A 22,423-nucleotide genomic window follows, 5' to 3' on the forward strand; every position below is an offset into this window, starting at 1 on the left:
TTTCCTCACTGTTTTGACTTTATATTTGAACTCAGTCATGTTATATTTCACTGTTTTCGTACTCAACCATGTTTACTCTGTTTTAACACTTACATGATCTTTTAAATGATATTTTTGGGCTGAGAATCATGTTTTACTATTGCCCAAGTGGCTTGTGAGGATTTTGACTGAGTAAGGCTGAGGGGCCTATGTTTTTTGGAAACATTTGATATTGATTATGAGACCGAGGGACTGAGATATGTACGCCACGAGGTCGCTTGATTGATATGAGGCTGAGGGCCTAGTGATGATGCCACGAGGTGGCTTGATATTGCGCTTGGGCCGTAAGGGGCCCCTCTAGGAGTTTGTACAACCCTAGTGCGCGCGAGTACCCATTATGATCTAAGATTGAGCCCGAGGGGCTGGTACTGTTTTGAGATTAAGCCCGAGGGGCTGGAATTGTTCTAAGATGTTGCCCGAGGGGCGGATTTGTTAATACTATGCCCGAGGGGCGAACCTTTAGGTGTTTATCTTTTTCTTAATTTCCGGTCAAATTACCTGCTTAATTGTTGAAAAAGGCTTTTCATGAAGTTAAATTTGAGTTAAAGGATTTTTACCTATCTTTCACTGGTTTACTGTTTTAATGGTTTTACTGCTTCATTATAGCATGTTTATGTGCCTTACGTGATTTCCTGCTTTTTGTCTTTATTTATGATTATTACTCACTGAGTTGAAGTACTCACTTTACTCACTGAGCCTTGTGTGCAGATTCAGGAGTATCTGGTCCCGCTCCCGAGTGCTGATCATTCCAGCTCAGGCAGATCCGAGGAGTCTCTAGGTAGTTGTTGGCGTTCGCAGCCCGGAGCACTTCCCTATCTTACTTCTTTATGTTCTTAGTTTCTATATTAAACTCTGTAGTTTGATTTGGAGTATTCCGGATTGTTTAGATGCTCATGACTAGTGATACCCCGATATCGGGCTGTGTTGGGTTTTATTTCCGCAAACTATAATGTTCACTGCTTACTGTTGGATTATTTATTAGGTTTTAGACTTAAATTCTTATTTTAATTGCTTAAAACAGAAATGGGAAAGTGTCGGCTGACCTTGTCTTCACGAGAGGCGTCATCACGACCAGGTCCGAGTTTAGGGTCGTGACAGAAATAAGGGAAAGGGATGTGCATGTAGCAATAAAAAGGGAAGAAATGGGTACGGGAAGTACAAATAATAACAAAGATACGCTTATAAAGGAAGACTAATTCACAAAAATCGAGTTTGTTTATGGTAAGAGCCTAAAAATAATTCCCCGACAGAGTCTCCATACTGCTTTGCCCCTTTTTCTCGCGAAATTAGGTTTTGACATTGACAACTCCTTTTGAGAAGGGAAAGGGATTGGTTATTAGGAGAGTTGCCACCGAACGGATTAAGGTGCGTTAAGGCACCTATTGCAAATAACTCCGATTATACTAGTTTTCATCACTAGAGATCGGGTAAGTGCTCAAATTACCTCGAGGGGTAGGTTTTAGGAACCTCTCGAGGTCCAAAACGATGGGTCCCGACCGAACATAACTTATGTGAATTAGTCTAATAAAGAAAAGAGAAGGAATTATCCAAGAGTATTGGGGGGGGGGTCCTAAGTTTTTTAGCCTATAGGACCACCTCATGCAACATAAATAATACTTCGTAACTTCCCCGAGCCGGAGGCATTACTCATATTATTCCACGGGCAAAGACTATCATTTCCTGCTACCCTATTACTATATAATCAATTCTAACTCGTGTCCTATGCGTGCACTACCCGTCCCTTAGCTATAGTCCTGGAGGCATTGGGACAACCTCTATTTTTGGATGGTTCTAGAGTCAACCTAGGCTTCTCAAAATTTTAAAACTAAGCGACATACAAAACATATTGGACTTTTCATTCAAAAGCAGATAAAGGCTCAATTTAGCCTCCACACATAAGGCAACAGATGCACTCAAAACATGTTGGTGTATTGACAGTTTGATCTCAATTAGAGCATTTGAACTTATAGGTAGGTTATCTAAGTGACAGTTGATAACAGAAAAGCTCAGAATTATAACTTACTCCTATAGGCATGCTTTCTAATGGTAATTGACAAGGCATTAGGCAGGTTCCAGTTTTAGCATTTGGGCACAAATGATAGTTATCCCTATAAGCGTAAGTTCTACCTTTAGCAATTGGGTTTATTTATTACTTCCTAAAGACATGCATATTAACTAGGCTGTTGTGAAAATTGATTAAGCTTATAGACATGATTTCTAAGCAAACGGATGTGAGTACGCCGTAATTTAAACTAGATTATTGCATTTCCTATAGGCATGGTTTCTAATGGTGTGAAGTAAAGTAAACAAGATATTCACAGAATTTGTTTGAGCCAAAATGAAATCCCTATAGGCAGGTTTTCTAACCATGTGATGGCAGACTTGAGCATTTAGACAGATTTCAGCACACAATTCCTGGACATAAAACAAAACCTATGGGCATGTTATCTAACATAAAAGTAGCAGAAAACCTAAAGGCATATTATCTACCCACATAATATCAAATAAACATGTGTCCCAATTTCATTTTCACCCCCAATTGTTATTATAGATAATTATTACAGAACAAAATTAATTGAATAAATTATAGAGTAGTAAACTATAAGAAGCCTTCCGCATGCCTAAAACACCATCTGTAGCCAGGCCCTTCAATTCACCACTTCTCCCAAAAGCCACTATTCATAGAACCACAGAGTGATTGACTCAATTATGTTCTACAGCATAAGCGTACCAAGCCCAGTCCTCTAGTGTGTCAGAGTTCCCAAGGGCTTCATGAACCCTAGATAGTGCTCACACTAGAGTGAAAAAGATCAGAATTAGCTTAAGGGAAAATTATAGACCAAATCCCGGTGTGTTAGAGTTCACGAGGGTCTCATAGAAATCCTGAGCAATGCTCACACCAAGAAGGCCAAGGACAGTACTCAAATTAGTTTAGCAAAGATATTTGGGATTTAAAAGAGTGCAGGGCAGGATTGGCGTTAGGCTTAAGGGTAGGGTCACACACAGAAACAAGTATAAACATTTTGAAACCAATAAGTTGGACACTAGAAAGTTTAAACTTCTAACAAGGGATCAAAAAATACTTCACACATACAGTAAAAGATTCAGATTAGGATAAGTTATGTAAACAGCATGCTGGCGATTAGTAAGAGCTAATAGCATAGTGAGCATAGGAGTCAATGGGATGACATACTAACAGATTTGAAAATAAACATAAGAGATACATGTTGAACCAATTTTAAGGAAAGATAGTAGACATACATGGAGATATACATAATTAACAGGTCTTATCGATTAATCTACTAAGTTAAACAAGTCTACCACATAGAGAAGCGAGCATATTGAATAATTGAGATAGAGAGGAGTCTCAGTGACTTACTAGTTCGAATGAAATAGGAAAAGGTAACCAACGAGGCAATAACCATCAATAGCAGCAAACGACAATATAAATTTCTGGCCTTGGCTTCCATCCAGCAGAGAATTAATACAGAATATAGTAGTATAGAGTATAGAGTTTAGTAGTGAAAGTAGTTTGAGTTCTTAATCATGTTCTAAGGGGAAAAAGGGAAGGGATTTAAATATCATTAGGATAGGGTACACAAACATGGAAATAATCAATCAATTTATTTAAGGAAAAACTCAATACATTATTAAGGCAAGTTAGAAATAACAGTGCATAGATGCATATAACAGTAACCAATCAAGTCTGGGAATCAAACATTCTCAAGTAAGAATTAAGGCAAGAACAAATAGACAGAATCAGTAAGAAAAATAAAATAAGAATCGGAACCCTAATTTTTAGGGTAAGTAAAATCAGTCAGAATCATCAAAGGAAAATAACATGCATATAGACAGCTATAGTAAAATATTGAATAAAACATGTTAACAAAATAAGAATCATAACATATCTGAGCCCTAATTTTAGGGCAAATAAACTGGTCAGTAAATTCATAAAAATCGCAATAGAATGCATATAGACGGATATAAGAAACCATTAAAGGATAAACTCAACAAAATAGAACCAAGACAAATCTTGAAAGATCTGAGCCCTAATTTTAGGATAAGTAAAACCAGTACGAAAATCACTGGTACACGGAACATTTAAGAAGATATTCGGCCATAAATAGAACTAGAACAGATCTTAAAGATTTGAGCCCTAATTTTAGGGCAAATAAATTAGGCAAAAACTTTTAAAGAAAAAAATAGCAGAAAAAATAGACATGCGGAACATAAAGGAGATTTTTAATAAATAAAAGTAAGAAAAATTTAAGCAGATCTTGAAAGATCTAAACCCTATTTTAGGGTAAACACATAATCAAAAGAATCTCAGAGATTCGTACTTAAAGAGGTGAAGAATGAACATAGATGAGAAATGGAGGAGAGCTCGTACCAGATTTGGACCAAAAATGGGGAAATCGGCTTGCCATATTAGGCAAGCTACTAGGTTATACCATAATCGAGTAGCCAGTAGCGAGATAAGACCAATAGGGTAAGAAAATCATCAAGGGATTCCATATCCTGTTGGAATCGAAGAAGGATTAGGGAGGGATTATGGTGATGGCGCCTAGGGTTTCAGAGGAGAGGAGAGGAGATGAGGTAGTTTAAGGGCGGCCGTTTAGATATTATGAGGGTTTAAGGTTGGGGGAGTTAAGTTAAAAGGGGTGTGAGGAATGTGGGTCGATGATCTTGAAAGATCAATGGCCAGGGTTGACTAAGGGATCTGGGTTGGGTAAAACGGGTATTGGGTTTAGGGTTTGGGTTTTGGGCTAAGGTGTTGGTCTAGGTATTTAGGTAATTGGGCTGGGGGGGGGTTAGTCCGAAAATAGGCTAAAAATAGGTTGTTATTTAAATGCCCAAATTTAATTACTAAATAATTTGTAAAAATAATGAATAAATAAATAAAAATATTATTTATGCATAAAAACAAATAAAACAGTTATCTAACATTATAAAAGTATAAAAATATTATTTTGGCATAAATAAAATAATTATAAGTACATATAGGCTATTATTGCAAATGTGCAATTTTAGCCTTAAAAATACAAATGTAATTATGACAAATATGTTAAAAATATTTAAAAGCTAATATGGGTGTAAAGGGTGACATTAGATGATAAAATTATTGTAAAATACTTTGTGAGGTAATTAATGAGTATTTATATATTAAAAATGCAGGAATAAATTGGTTTAAAACCTTTATAAAATTATAGAAAATTACGAAAAATGCTTGTATATGTTTATAAATCAAGTGATGGTGCATATGTACTATTTTGAAAGTATATATATATATATATATATATATATATATATATATATATATATATATATATATATATATATATATATATTCGAAAAATATGAGAGAAAAATTGGGTATCAACAGTACAAACAATACTAAACAATCAACCCAACCAAATTTAAACATTCTTTTTCAATTTCCCAATATTAACCTACCCCACATGGATACATTGAAGGAGTGCAATGATAGATGACCTAAAAAGAAGTTAAAAATGAAAAACAAATTCAAAAAATAAAATTAACATGAAGTGAAGCATACCAGATAGTGTTAGTGCGCTAAGATCCAAATGCGTGCAAATGGTTGTATGTGATTGAAAGTGCAAGTTCTTTGGGCAATCTCTCAGAATAACAACAAAAGTGAAGAGAGTGAAAAGTGTAAAAGTGAGGCTATTGTTCTATTTATACTTAGAGAATGCTGAGGGTTAGAGAGGCGAGTGCTGCTCGCACAATACCAAGTTCACTCTGTTACCTGGCCTCCAATGAAAAACACGATTGTGCGGTCTGCACTTTTTCTAGTGCGGTCGCACTCCTGAAAATGCAGTACAACCACCTCTCTGATGTTGTTGTGCGACCCCAATAATTTGTGAAAGTCCGCACTATTGGGAGAAATGTTCAGAGGGCCGTCCATTTTGACTTAAAGGTGTATTGTGGGCCGGGCCCAGCCCGGGACTGCGTGCCAAACGGGCCGGTCTCTAGTGGTGCAAAAGCCCATAGCGGGCCGGTCCTTACCAAAAAGCCCGTGAGCCCGAGACCGGCAGGCGGGCCTGGGCCGGTTTAACCGGGCCAAACGAGCCCAACAGCTAATTGTTTTTTTAAAAAAATATTTTTAAAAAGGGACAACGGTTAGATATTTAAAATTTACCCATTGGACTGCATTTTTAACCGTTTGGCACTTTCAAAAATAGCCATTTGGTTCCCAAACTTTGTTTTAACCCCAATTTTTTTATAATTATACTTTTTCCCTATTCTCAACTATAAATACCCTCTCATTCTTTCATTTTTACTCACAAATTCATCAATCTCTCTCATTTCTCAAACTCAAATTGAAGTATTCAAGTCTTCAAGTCTTCACTCATCTCTCATTTCTCAAACTCCAATTCTTAATTCAAGTTAAATCATGCCCTGTGATTATAGATTGCACCCATTTATTTTGGAACACTTTAATGTGGTAGAAGAAAATGAAGAAGTTTACATAATAAAGTGCAAGAACTGTGGTCGATCTACACTCGTCGTCGAAAGGAGGGCACAAGCTCTTTAAGGAGATATATAAAGAGTTGTCTTGCACATTCTCCAGATATTCGTATTTAAGATTTTAAGTTGATTGAGATAATTTGTGTTATTTTAAAATTGTTAGAGGTATTATGCTTAATGTTCTAGTTTGTTAGATTAATTTGAAGTATTATGTTAAAGGTATTGAACTTTAATTTGAAGTATTAAATGTAAACTTTAATTTGAAGCTTTGATACCGAGTATTAAATGTAAACTTTAATTTGAACTATATCTATAGCTTATATATATTATATATACTATATCTACATATTGCACTATATATATATATATATATATATATATATATATATATATATTTGAGGTGTAAAACCCTCACATCTTTTAGATGATATAAAGATGTTTTCTTATCTAGAGTGATGGAATTGCCGCCCTTATTTACTGAAAGGATTCGAAAAGTCCTTAGAGGCACATGAATGAGTATTGATTATAATAATTACTCATATGGTAAACTATTTAGTGTATGCACTCAGGAAGGTTTAGCTCTGTGTAATGAGATTAAGCTAAACCAACAAATTAAGAAACATCGTCTCACTGAGAGACAACAATTAAATGAATTCTGTGAACAATTCGCCATTGATATACCATCCAAAAGAAAGAAATCCCATAAAAAGGATTTCAAGAAGAAGAAGGGTTCGCCGGAAAAACGACACGAAAAGACCCAAAGAAGGAAGGCTTTTCATAAAGCCATAAAGGGTTTTAATTCTAATGTTTCTCAATATTCTATGTTATTTCTAATACTCTCACGAGTAATATATATTAGATGGTGATGGTAACTGATGTATTTAGCAAAAATAAGTTGTTTCATAAACTTTTTGGTCCGAAAATCTTCTTGCTCTGATTACAAACACGGAAGGAATCTCCGACCAAGCCCTGTGAAGATGGGGCCTAATGAAGTATCCTGCAAGGCTGGACAAGATAGATTTCGGAAGAGTTTGGAATCCATTTTTCAAATCCGTTCCAAAATTTAGCTATAAAAAGGAGAAGAAAACAGAAGAAAAATAAGATACAAGAAGAAGAAAAACACTCTGAAGAAAACCCATCCAACCAACCTTTTCATCATCAACCCCCTTCCAAATTTATATAGCTATATATAAGAAATTTATATTAGCATATACATATATAGTTTACAAGATATTGCCTTAGATAAAAAAATAAAAAAAATAGCCCAGAACAAAAAAGCTCGTTTAGGCCCGCAGGTCCGGCCCATATAGCCCGGGACCATGTGTGATGATCCAAAATGTTATCTTTAAATTAAATAATCATCTCGGTATTTTTAAGACCTTGAAAAGCGGTATCAATAATTTTTCGACTTGCATGTGCAGTCCGTATAATTTTTTAGAAGGTTTTTATGTAAAAAATGGATTAAATTGTGAACTAGAGCTTTAAAACTCAACTGAGTTGACTTCGGTCAATATTTTAAGCAAACGAACCCGGATAAAAGTTTTAACCATTCCGGTAGTTCCGTATCGTGATTTGGGACTTGGTCATATGCCCGAAATCGAATTTGGAGGTCTCTAGATTAAATTGTCGCCATTTAACGGAATCTAGAAATCTAAGGTTAAAGATTTCTTAGGTTTGACAGGAGAGTTGACTTTTTGATATCAGGGTTGGAATCTAGTTCTAAAAATTTTCATAGCTTTGCTATGTCATTTATGACTTGTGTGCAAAATTCGAAGTCAATCGGACTTGATTTGGTAGGTTTTTGCATCGAATATAGAAGTTGGACGTTCTTAGCTTTATTAGGCTTGAATGGGGGTGTGATTCACGATTTTAGCATTATTTGATGCGATTTGAGATTTCGACTAAGTTTGTATTATGTTTTAGGACTTGTTGGTGTATTTTGTTGAGGTCCCGAGGGCTTCGGGTGGATTTCGGAAGGTTAACGGATATAAAAAGATTGTTGAATTTTCTTTTACAGCATGTTAACAGTACCGTGTACAATACCCTATGAACAGCACCGTGTACAGTACACCATGAACAGTACCGTGTATAGTACCCCGTGAATAGTACCGTATACAGTATCCCGTGAACAGTAAAAACGAGTGAACAGTAACCAAGTCCCATTTTCCATTTTTGCCAAATTGGAGCTCGGGAAGAGGCGATTTTCAGGAGATTTTCAGAGAAAACAACGGGGTAAGTGTTCTTAACTTAATTTTGGTTAGATTACCCGAATCTATTACTAGTTTTGGTATTAAATCTATGAATTTAGTTGGAAGAGTTTGAAAACTCTCTCGGATAGATTTGAGAATTTGAGGGTCGAAATGTTATCGAATTTTAGTAATTTTGGTATGGTTAGACTCGTGGTTGGATGTGGTTTCATATTCCATAATTTTTGTCCGGTTCCGAGATGTGGGCCCCATAGGCGAATTTTTAGTGCAATTTCGGATTTTTAATGGAAAATGTAGAATTTCATATGGAATTAATTCCTATAATTTTTATTGACTGAATCGAATTATTTATGACTAGATTTGAGAATTTCGGGCACGAATTCGCGAGGCAAAGGCTTGTTGGAATTTTGAATTGGTTGCAAAGCGAGGTAAGTGTTTGGTCTAACCTTAGCTTGAGGGATTAGGAGTTGTGTCTTATTTGTTATGTGTTATTTATTGAGTACGACGTATAGGCATGGTGACGAGTATCTATACGTTGGTGTCAAGCATGCCCGTAAGTCTTATACTTTGATTAATCTGATTCTGTTTCGTATTGTATATGCTCTATATGATAATTTCTATTGAGGAATATGACTTGTGAAGTATTATTGTTAATTGAATATGGTAGAGCGTTGGCTCAAGTTGAGAATTTAATTGTTGAACATTGTAGAGCATTGGCTCAAGTTGAGAATTGAATTGTTGATCATTGTAGAGCATTGGCTCTAGTTAAGAATAGAATTGTTGAACATTATAGAGCATTGGCTCAAGTTGAGAATTGAATTGTTGAACATTATAGAGCATTGGCTCTAGTTAAGAATAGGATTGTTGAACATTATAGAGCATTTGCTCAAATTGTGAATCGAGTTGTAAAGTAAATGTGAAAAAGAGAATAGGTTGATGATATTATCTCCCTTGCCGGGATGTTGTTGCTTTGATATTCTCTTCCTTGCCGGGACGTTATTATTCATGATATTGTTTCCCTTGCCGGGTTTTATTGTGATATTTTTTATTTTCCCTTGCCCAAATTGCTTTGTGATTGTTGCTTGGGTGAGGAAGAGTGATAAAGCACGAAGGGTGATGCCGTGCACATTTAGATTATTCATATGGTGATGAAAGAGTGACAAAGCATGAAGGGTGATGTCGTGCCGCACGATGTACAATTCTGTGCAGTTTATATTGATTCTTATGGTGAGGATGAGAGTAAAAGCACGAAGGGTGATGCCATGCACTTGTCCTTGATTTTCCTGATCCTTGTTGATAATTGAATTATGGCTTTCCTTATATTCCTTTATTGGTTTCCGGTTAATACCTGATATTATTGACTTCCTTGCCTGGATTGCTTTGTGAATGTTGCTTGGGTGAGGAAGAGCGTAAAGCACAAAGGGTGATGACGTGCATGGTGAGGAAGAGCGTAAAGCACGAAGGGTGATGTCGTGCATGGTGAGGAAGAGTGTAAATCACAAAGGGTGATGCCGTGCATGGTGAGAACGAGAGTAAAAGCACGAAGGATGATACCGTGCACTTTCTGTTTGTTGTGTTTATTTGTTATTAAAATTTCAAGTGTATTAACTGTTTAGATCTCTTTACTGTTGTGATCCTTTGTGTTGGAATCCATAGTGTTTACAATACCTCGCCTTTTTTTTATATGTTCAATACGTCAAATTTCAACAATTGTTACATTTTTAACTCAATTGATTTCTCAACTAAATTTTCCTTAAACCGTTTGAGGTTGTACTTTACTTAAAAAGGAATTTCTTCTATGTTTTGATTTATTGATTTCTCGTATTAAAGGTAATGATTCATTCGATATTGTAATTTAATTGAAAAGGGTATTTTCTTGCTGGTTGTACTAAGTCAACTCCCCACAGCTGTAAAGTTGCTGCAACTGTTCCTTTTTGAGGAATGCCTTTGTAAACAGTGCAACAGTCACTTTTTGAGGAATGCCTTTGTAACAAATGTGCTTGCATCATCCAAGTGACATCACTTGGGTAATATTAACATGAAGCAAAGCAAAAATAACTTGCACACTCCAGAATCGAAAAAGCTTTCTCTCAAGTGTGTCAATCTTGCAAGTGACTCTCAAGGCTTCAAGAACAAAGAACAACATAACAAAGGACCAATTTCCTGCATTGAGTCATTACATGTCCTTAGTTGTATTGCACCTTTGATAAAGTGATTTACTTGTAATTCCTACTTAGCTTAGTTAAGAAACATTATGTAGGAAACTGTTTTTAATAACATAAATCTTTTGTTTGTGTCTTGGCTAGAGTTAGTCTAGCTGTAAGCTTGATAATAGAGGGATTGCAAATAGCTTGTAATAAGGTTATTATAAGTTAGTAAGGGATTAAGAGTTTAATTTCTAGGTTACGATAGTTTGTAATCTAAAGTTTGCTCAATAGTGAAGATGAAATCCTACGAGTGTAGGTTGTGGTTTTTAATCACGTGAGCTGGGAGTTTTCCACGTAAAACTCCATTGTGTCATTTACTTACTACTGTGTGTCTGTGTTCTGCGGGAACTAATAGAGAACCTGGTTCTCTATATATGTAATGACCCGACCGATCATTTTGAGCTCTAGCACATCGTTCGGCAGTTTGAGGTCATGAGTAGCTTCAATTTGGGTATTATGACCTATATGCGTGGCCGAAATTGGAATTTCGGAGTTCAGAGTTGATTTGGAAAGAAAATTCTCATTTTAGAAACTTTATGTTGGAATAATTAACTAAGGTTGGATTTTGAGTAAACGACCTCGAAATCGGGATTTGAAGGTTCCAACAGGTTCGTATGATGATTTTAGACTTGGGCGTATGTCCAGATGTTTCAGCGCCTATTATGGAAGTGGGCATTTTGGAAGAATTTTATAAATTTGGATTGAAGTACAATTCAATATTATCGATGTCCGTTTGCGATTCTGTTTCTAGGAATAGCTCCATGGTGACTCTGGTATTGGGAGCATGTCCGGAAGTGGATTCGGAGGTCCGTAGGTCATTCTAGGGGCATTTCGCGAAAGTTAGAAATTTGAAGGTTTTTGAGAAGTTTGACCAAAAGTGGATTATTTGATATCGGAGTCAGATTCCGATTTCGGAAGTTGGAGTACGTCTGTAATGTCGAATGTGACTTGTGTGCAAAATTGTAAGGTCAATCGGACGTGATATGATAGGTTTCGCCATCGAATGTACAAGTTTGAAGTTATAAAGTTCATTAAGCTCGAATTGAGGTGCGATTCATGATTTTGATATTGCTCAAAATGATTTGAGGCCTCGAGCAGGTCTGTATTATGTTATGGGACTGGTTTGTGTGATTGGACGGGGTCCCGAGGACCTCAGGTGTGTTTCGGGGTAGTTTCGAACTAAATTAGAGCTGTTTTGGACTGCTGTTGCTGGTATCTATTTTCCTTCATCGCGAACACGGAGGGCGTCCCATGTTCGTGAAGAGTAATTTTGAGGCTGCTGAGTTTTGCTCTTCGTGAATGTGACGGGGAGGTCACAAACGCGAAGGGATTGCCTGAGGGACCTATGCGAACGTGAAGGGTCAATCACGAACGCATAGAAGGAACGGGGGAGTTGTGCCTGGAGCCATTTAGCCTTCGCGAACACAGGGCCCCAACCGCGAACGCGAAGGAGAGAAGTCTGGAGCAATCGCGAATGCAAGGCTTTGATCGCGAATGTGAAGAAGGGCAGACCTGGGCTAGGCAGAATTTTTAAAAGCGGGGTTTGAGTTCATTTCACCCATTTTTCGCACAGCTTGGGCGATTTTTGGAGCTTTTGAAAAGGGGATTTCATCATCTATTATGAGGTAAGTGATTTCTACTAGTTGTGAGTTTAATACAAGGTTTATATATGGATTTAGACATGAAAATTAGTGAATATTTGGGATTTTGAAGAAAAACCTAGGAATTGATATTTTGGATTTTGACCATGAATTTGGACATGGAATTTGGAATAATTATATATTTGAGTTAGTAATATGGATAAGGTTTATCTTCGAAAATTTTCGGAATTCGGGCATGTGGGCGCGAGGGCGATTTTAATCGACTGTTTAAATGGAGTTGGAAATTGAATTATAATGAGTGTTAGAGTATATATTTATGGATTTGCCTATTTGTTGACTAGTTTTGGAGCGTTGGGTATCGGTTTGAGTTGTTGAAAAGGCTTGGAAGCCGGCTATGGAACTTCAGAGCGATATAAGTCTCTTTTCTAACCTTGTAAGAGGGGAATTAACCCCATAGGTAAATTGATTTAATATGTGCTTCTATTTGTTGTGGCTACGTACGCACGAGGTGACGAGAGTCCGTGCATAGCTACTATTATGCTTATGTTCGGGTAGTCTAGGACCCAAATCATGTTATATTTGCGATGTTTGCGCCCTACTTGTTAATTTAATTGTTTAAAACATATTGAAACTTCATAAAGGAATTGTAAAAGGTTAAACTTCACCTACTTGAGTTTTAGACGGGTCACTTGACCGTTAATGAAATTTGATATTTCTTTGAATATTAACTCTTAATAAATCATGAATTTGGTTGTTTATATGTGTTTTTCTCTTCTTGTGGAAAGGGACGAACGCTTTGGTAGCAGATAGATGCATCTATGGTTTGTGTCGTTCGACCCTCGGCAGTCCATAGTTTATATTTATATGTTGGATCGGGCCGTACAACCTCAGCATGACTTGCGCAAGATATCTTTTTGGAACTAATAATAATTGGCACTGCTTTATTGGCTTGAGATATAACTTGTTAAATGATGAAAATGAAATTAAAAATTTCTATTAGTAAATCGAATTATTGATTACTTTCGGTTGTTGAACTTCCAGCTATGTTGTCTATTCCGTGCTTAAATATAATATCGACATTTTATTGTTACCCCATAGTAAGTGTCGGAGTCGACCCCTCGTCACTACTTTTTGGAGGTTAGACTGGATACTTACTAGATACGTGTAAATTTACGTACTCATACTATACTTGCCGAACATTTTTGTGTAGGTGCATATGTGTCTAGTGGCCCTGTAAGAGCATAGTCGTGGTTATTGTGTGGGGACGTAGGTGAGCTACATTTTCATATTACGATCTGCAGCCAACAGAGTCTCCTTCAGGGTTACTTATTTATTTTCCTGTCTAATTTGTATTTTGGACAGATGTTTTATTTTATTTTACCTTCCTAGTTAATGTTGTTGCACTTGTGACACCGGGTTTTTGGGTAACTATGGGCTGTTCAGTATTGAAATTGTAAATTTTTTTTTATTCATTTTGTAAATTTCATCTTTTACCATTTAATTAAAGGAAATTATGATTTCAAAAATACGAAAATGAGAACCAAGTTGATTATTTATTGTTGGCTTGCCTGATAGCGGTGTCCGGTGCCAACACGACCTTTAATGAATTTTGGGTCGTGAAAACATGGTATCAGAGCACTAAGTTCACTTAGGTCTCACGAGTCATGAGCAAGTCTAGTACAGTCTTGCGGATCAGTACGGAGACATCTGTACTTATGTTCAAAAGGCTACAGGGATATTAGGAGCACTTCCCTTCTTGATTCCTCATCATGCGATTTGATTCTTTTAAGGCTTATGCCTTCATTTCCTTCCTATTCAAGCTTATGCGACATGAAACGCTTGTTTTAAATTGGGAATTGAGGAATTTTAATGGTACTACAGATGTTGTGCAGGATGTTTCTCCCTGCGTATTTGATTGGACTATTGTCGTATCCTTATAGAAGGTTGTTCTGTCATTTCAGCTCAGTATCACTACTACCTAAGGTTTTGAGATTTGGCATTAATTGTTATGACGATTCGTGCGTTGTTATCGCACAATATTTATGTGATGGTAGGATACTTATCCATGTGATGGGGCAGTGAATGACTTGAAAGGAAGTTTTACTCTGTGCATGATTCAGAGGTTTAGAGTTTTATTTCCAGTGGAGAAAAGGCAACCGGACTATGAGTGTTCAAGTGGGATTCATGGAGTAATGTGTCACGACCCAAAACTCAGACCTGGTCGTGATGGAGACTCTCATGAATATAAGGCCAGCCGACACAACACCCATTCTAACCCTTTAATCATTAAGAGTCATTTTAAGCCTTTAATTACATAAATGTTTCATAATATAAGTCTGAATGAACAATGCGGAAAAAACTTACAAGCCCAACATTGGGGTGTCACTACTCATAGAATCTACTAAGGTCTAAATACAACAACAACAATCAAAAATGTACTAAGTACAGTAATGAAAATGAGAGGAAGGAAGCAGTGCTGCGAACGTTATGCAGCCACCTTGCTAACTTCGATGACTCCGCTTCTGAGCAATCAACACCCGCTACCGGGTTCTGAAATACCTGAATCTGCACACGAGATGCAAGGAGTAATGTGAGTACTCCAACCTAGTAAGTAATAAGAGTAAATAAAGAATGAGCAGTAGGAAACGATGAATCCACATTTATGATAAACTCAATAAGCACAACAGGCTTTCAAATCAAAATACGAGTCAATTGTCTCATTTAAAATCCAGCTTTTGGTAAAAATCATTTAAAAATGCTTTCCAACAGTTTCAGTAGGGGTTCAATATCATTTATAATAAAAGAGATGAAAACTATAATCGGCCCCTCGGGCAAAACATAGTTCGTATACAGCCCGGCAAAACAGAAATTTATACCCATTTCACAACTTAAAAACTTCAGTTTGAATGAAAGTTGTTTAAAGGGTTTGCTGCAACCCGATCCATATACATATCGCTGCGGCGTACAGCCCGATCCATATACATATATATATTGTTGCGGCGTGCAGCCCGATCCATAGATATATAATCCTCACAACCAAGCCCTCGGCCTCTCTCAGTCATTAACCTCACAATCAGACCATCAGTCTATATCAGTCAGCAACCCCACAATCAAACCCTTGGTCTATCTCAGTCATCAACCTCACGATCAGACCCTCGATCTATCTCAGTCATCAACCTCACGATCACTCGGATCATCAGTAAAACAGGGAACTAAGCCCAAATAGTTTTCACATTTTAAGAAGTAAAGTGATAAAACTAGATTCGAACAATAAACAAGTAAAACATGACTGAGGATATGCTTTCAAAACAAATAGAGTGAGTAAAAATAGTGAAAATGCCCCTAAGGGTCTCAACAGGTCGGCACAAGGCCCCAAACATGGCATACAACCCAAAATATAATATCAATCTCTAAAACATGGAATATCATAGGATTTTCAAATCAAATACCCGACTTAACAGTCACATGGGACGGACCAAGTCTCAATCCCAAACGGTGCACGACTCCACGTTTGTTATCTAGCATGTGTGTCACCTCAAAATGGCACAACGATGTGAAATATGGGGTTTAAATCCTCAGGACAGCATTTACAATCATTACTTACCTCGATTCGGTCCAACTCTAGCCCGCGATGCCTTTGCCCTCACGAATCGACCTCCGGATGCTCCAAATCTAGCCACAATAAGTACATAACTATTAAAATATGCTAAGGGAACACATCCCACCCGAAAATATCCAATTTGCATCAAAAATCACGGAATTGCTCCAACACGGCCCCTAGGCCCATGTCTCAGATTCTGGCAAAAGTTACATCAATAGAATTCTTGTCATCTCACGAGTCTATACATACCAAGAACTTCAAAATCGGACCTCAATTGCCCCTTCAATTTCCAAATTTACACTCTCCAAAGTCAAGCCCTAATTTTCCAATTTTAGGCTTTAATTTTCACATATTTCATGATTAAACAAGTAAGAATCAACATAGGATCGAGTATTGAGTTTACAAATCTTACCTCCAGGTGTTATATCTTGAATCCCTCTTCAAATCCTCAAAAAAGGCTCTAAAATCGCCCAAAAATGGTGAAAGATAGCCCCAAAATTGCGGACAATGGCTATTTAAATATTCTGCACAGGCATCAAAAACCTTCTTCGCGAACGCGGTCAACACCTCGCATTCGCGAAGCACAAAATAACTTTGACCCTAAATTGCTCTTCGTGATCGCGACCAGCCTCTCGCGAACGCGATAGCTCCTAAGCTTGACCCTTCGTGATCGTGTTACCTCTCTCACGAATGCGATGAATAAAGCACCTCAAACCCAGCAGGCCAATTTCCTCTATGCGAACGCGGAGCTTTACTCGCGAATGCGATGCCCAAACAATCAGCCCGTTGCGAACGTGGAACCTTCCTTGCAAACGCGAAGGCTAAAATTCCAGCCTTCACCAACTAACCCTTCGCGCGAAGGTCAAATTTCCTGAAATCCTTCAGCAGTTTTCTGCAACTTTAAAAAAAACACATGAAATGGCCCGATTGACCATCCGAAACTCACCCGAGACCCTCGGAACCTCAACCAAACATGCTCACATATCCCATAACATTATTGAAACTTGTTCTAACCTTCGGAATGCTCAAAACAACATTAAAACATCAAATTTGCATCGAATTTGACCTGAAATTTTGCACACACGTCACAAATGACACAACAGAGCTACTGCAACTTTCGGAATTTCATTTCGACCCCTATATCAAAATCTCACCTATCAACCGGAAAACGCAAATATCAATTTTGCCAATTTAAGCTTAAACCTTCCACGGACTTCCAAAATGCATTCTGATCATGCTCCTAAGTCCCAAATCACCTAACAGAGCTAACCAAATCATAAAAATTCCGATCCGAGATCATATACCAACAAGTCAAATCTTGGTCAAACTTTTCAAATTTCAAGCTTCAAACTAAGAACTGTTCTTCCAAATTCATTCCGATTACCCTGAAAACCAAAACCAATGATTTACATAAGTCATAATCCATGACACGGGGCAAGTCATGCCCGAAAACTGACTAGCAAGGTGCAAAAGCTCAAAACGACCGGTCGGGTCATTACATCCTCCCCCACTTAAACATATGTTCGTCCTCGAACGTGCCCTGAGTTGTTCCAAAAGTCAACCAATCGCTGAATAACCTTACCATGAACATACCCGGGGGTGATCCCACATCACCCTATCTCGTATATGTCCGATAACACGATGTAACTAAAATTTCACAGTCCAACCTAGCCCATGAACCTTAGAACCACATTTCCACTTTTGAAATCATCCAAAAGATCAAAATCTCACGTCTATACTTTGAATAAGCCCAAACAAGCTGTAATAACCCATACCTGCAACCTCAGTGCAATTACATGATATACCACATAACTCAAACGCTTGCAGGGATAACTTCTAATCACAGCAGCTGCACACAACACCCGAATATCGATAGGAAACCTCTTATCAACTGAAGTCTCATTCCAACACTTTCATTTACTGCCAATGATAAATGAAACATGCAGTAAGCCATAACAGTTTTCTCAGATCAACCATTCATGAAGCCATTTCTCCTTTGGCAAAGACCATAGCAAATTTCTGGGCTGAACCTCGATGTTATCCTTCCAACATGTTGAAATCAAATCCATTTGCAGTCATTAAAGATCTCGACGATCTCATCTAATCCAACACAACTACTCTTGTGACATTGACACCTTAATACAGACTAAAGCCATGACTTGTGCAATCCGTGCACCAATAAGCCACAATCCGAACTTACTCAAATCATGAAAATGACTCAAATGAAAGAGTTGTACCACAAGCTCACTAGTACCACCACAACACAAGGCTGAGAACCTACCACACATTGTAGAAACAGAAATAGAACACACGAATCTAACCCGCAGGATCATACTTCCACATAGCTTCGCTCCAATGTGCGACCTCGTCCAACCATTGGTCCACATGAGACACCTTAAGTCACTATGCTCAAAATCGACAACCGTGCGCAATATAATATCTAAAGCCAAGGCAATCATCATAACCATCGTGAAGAAATTACATAACACCACACAACTCGAAAGGACATAACCGATACGCCATCCACCGAGCAATACCCAGTACTCTTCCCGCTCGAATTCCACTGAGAGGCCCTAATAACACCGCACCACATGTGCCTATAACCAACAAATCCTAACGGCTCGCAACATGGAAAGGTAACTCATAGATCCCCCTGATTACTAATAGCTCAATAACAACTGAATCAACACATCCCTCACCAAAGGAAACTCGATGTCAACATAGCCGTCTCAATGCAAAACACACATCTATATAGGTCTACCAATGAACCACACATCATCTCTAGTCACACACAACAGATAAATAATCCTCCGAAGGTTCACAATGACTGAATCATGGCACACACTATCATCTGACTAACTTACCCACATCTTTGCCATCCACAACCACGAGCTAACCTGTATATGAGGACTTCTAGTCTCCAAGTCCATAAAGCACACGAATTACCATATCTGATCCCAATTCCGCCGCTCGCATATATAACACACCTCTAGTACTCAATCATCTCATGAGAGGTACATCTATAATTCTTCTAAGCCACTAAGGAAGCTCGAAAATAATTTATCGATCAGACAAGATAGTGTCGCAATACCAATAAAGCATCTATAACTCAAATATATCGCCCTTTCTGAAATGTTATACCCTCATCAAACCACACCAATCAGTGATCTCGTTTATCTAGTCACTTGAAGCTACCTATGTTGTCTAAGAATTGTGACCTTCCTTTCAAATATGAACCGTGTCCTTACATATGCAAATCTCAATCCTACACAACATACCGCATAAATCGTACCATCCTAAGATAACCACGAGAACTTCATATCCCTTCTGGGTAACAAGAAGCTACGTACTCAATTAGCCAAGAACTTTCCGTTGAACCCATATAGAAGAAAATCACTACACCTACCACGCTCCTCATGCCAGTAGAAAACGTACACCTCCAAACCGTGGCAGAAAGCCATCAAAAACTCTCTGAATTTCATTTGCACAAAACTAAACTGTCAGGACTGAATCCTTCCAACTCAACCAAGCTACGCAGGCCACTAAAACCCAAGAGCATTGTCGCAAAACACCTGTATAAACTCATTACCTCATAAGCATCCAAAGAACTAATCATATCTTTACTACATCGATCCGGCCTACTACCAAGCAATCCCATCTAGCCGAGTTTCCTTCTGACTTACCTTCAACTTGATACTCCTTCTTGCTATAACATCACAATTTCTCAATCCAGACTTACCACACGAGACCCAAGCACAAAACCACATCGTCTAAGACTCATATGTCGCCGAGTACTCTCTTAAATATTCCCAAAGGCATCATATTTAAAATACTTTACTCTGAAGAGACTTCCCGTGAATCTAAATCTGTTACCTTTACCTTCCTGATACTGATACATAGAATCCCATAATTAATATAGAAAATACCACAAGTCTTGACATCTTCCAACGAAAACTCAGTTTCTAGCCACATATACAACTTGAAAATACCCAATTGTTACATGTAAAATCTTGAACACATTAGAACCATTTTAGAGAGTCATTCACTCTATTCAAACTACAATCAGCCTGATCAAACGAATAGAACCACTCGTGCCTCAATAGCACTCTGGCACCGCAGAGTGTAACCTCATCCTAGAACAATCAAGCAACTTCCTGCTCTATGCACCAAGCATCCTTTACCAACGACAACTCAAGTCATTCCGTGATTCTCATACACCTATGAAGCATAATATAGCCTTTGTCAAAAATTTCCTCTACTCGAGCCATCCTTGGTCTCAATCTCCGTAGGCCATAACTGATTCATCAGTACACCTCAAACTGGAACCAACATAGCACATAACCATGCAATCAACTAATCAATAGCAGACTCCCCCACTTGGCTCAAAGCCATAGATCAGAACACACTCAATAACTCATAACGCATATACTCTATTGCTACCATAATACCATAGTGAGACTAAACTCAATCCTTCATACACTCGTGAAATACAGACCACCTGGTACTTTAAATCTTATGCATATCTCGCATTCACTCTTGTAACAGTTGAACCCCACTCTCTTAAGCGACCCAAATTTAAATTGCAACACATATATTACACTTGTAAATGAGGCCTCCTAACAGATAACATAAGGATCACACAAACTCAGAACACCCCACAGGGGATAACCCACCTGCTTTACCTCCAACTAATATTTCTGTATACCTTCTACCATCATAAACATTATGCAATCACTTAGTTCTCCTGAGTTTGAACTTATACCGCAACATGAAATTTACTTCACTCACAACTAGAAAACATGAAACTATTCTTCACACACCCATAACTCGGGGCTATACCTCAAATCAAGATGAAAATCAAGCACCTAATAGTTCTTCTATCCTCCCGCAGACCCTTCTCGTTGCTTCCAAATCACATGAATACATCTCGCAGTCACATCACACTCATCACGTAACTATCCAGTCATTACCTCTACCAACAGGGCACTACCAAACGTATAAGTTCAAAAACACTTGCTCACATAATCATCACCTCGGTGCTCAAGCTATAGGCAAAAATTCAGCCTCGAGTCCTCCAGACTGGCCCAACATGAAAACACACAGATCACATCTTGCCCATCGATCAGGGAATCATAAGCCATCGATACACATCTGATACCGAGCGCTCATGCGCGCATACGAACACGTGGAAGGAATTCCAAGAGTGACTTTTCAAGATAAATCAAGGATGCAAGAATTCAAGAATGTGAAGTTTTTCCTAAAGGTTCGGCAGCCTCCCGAGGATAAACACAGACATATCTGTACCGATCCACGAGACTCTACTAAATCTACTCATGACTCGTGAGACCTATGTAACCTAGGCTCTGATACCAACTTGTCACGACCCAAAATTCAGACCTGGTCGTGATGGCGCCTCTCGTGAAGACAAGGCCAGCCAACACAACACCTATTCTAACCCTTTAATCATTAAGAGTCATTTTAAGCCTTTAATTACACAAATGTTTCATAATATAAGTCTGAATAAATAGTGCGTAAAATGTACTAAGTACAGTAATGAAAATGAGAGGAGGAGTTAGTACTGCGAACATTGTGCAGCCACCTTGCTAACTCCGATGACTCCGCCTCTGAGCAATCAACACCCACTATCGGGTTCCAAAATACCTGAATCTGCACATGAGATTCAGGGAGTAATGTGAGTACTCCAACCCAGTAAGTAATAAGAGTAAATAAAGACTGAGCAGTAGGAAATGATGAATCCACATTTATGATAAACTCAATAAGCACAACAGGCTTTCAAATCAGAATACGAGTCAATCGTCTCATTTAAAATCCAGCTTTTGGTAAAAATTATTTGAAAATTCTTTCCGACAGTTTCAGTAGGGGTTCAATACCATTTATAATAAAAGAGAAAAAACCATAATCGGCCCCTCGAGCCAAACATAGTTTATATACAGCCCCTCGGGCAAAACAGAAATTTATACCCATTTCATAACTTAGAAACTTCTGTTTGAATGAAAGTTGTTTAAAGAGTTTTCTCAACATTTTCAAAAGAGGCTCGATCTAAAGATGAGTGAAAACAGTAATTAAATCAACATATTCGATAAAACTCACTTTAAGAAGGAGTCAAAAACAGTAAGTTCATAAACAGGCCCCTCATACAAAGCATCACTCATGTACATGTATGTCTATAGCCCCTCGGGCAAGCCTCTCAGTCACTCAAGAGTCAACTCTCATCAATCTGCGCTCACACTCAGCACTCACACTCAATAAGTACCATAT

Source organism: Nicotiana tabacum, chromosome 22 (genome assembly GCF_000715075.1).
Source record: "Nicotiana tabacum cultivar K326 chromosome 22, ASM71507v2, whole genome shotgun sequence".
Lineage (NCBI taxonomy): Eukaryota > Viridiplantae > Streptophyta > Magnoliopsida > Solanales > Solanaceae > Nicotiana > Nicotiana tabacum.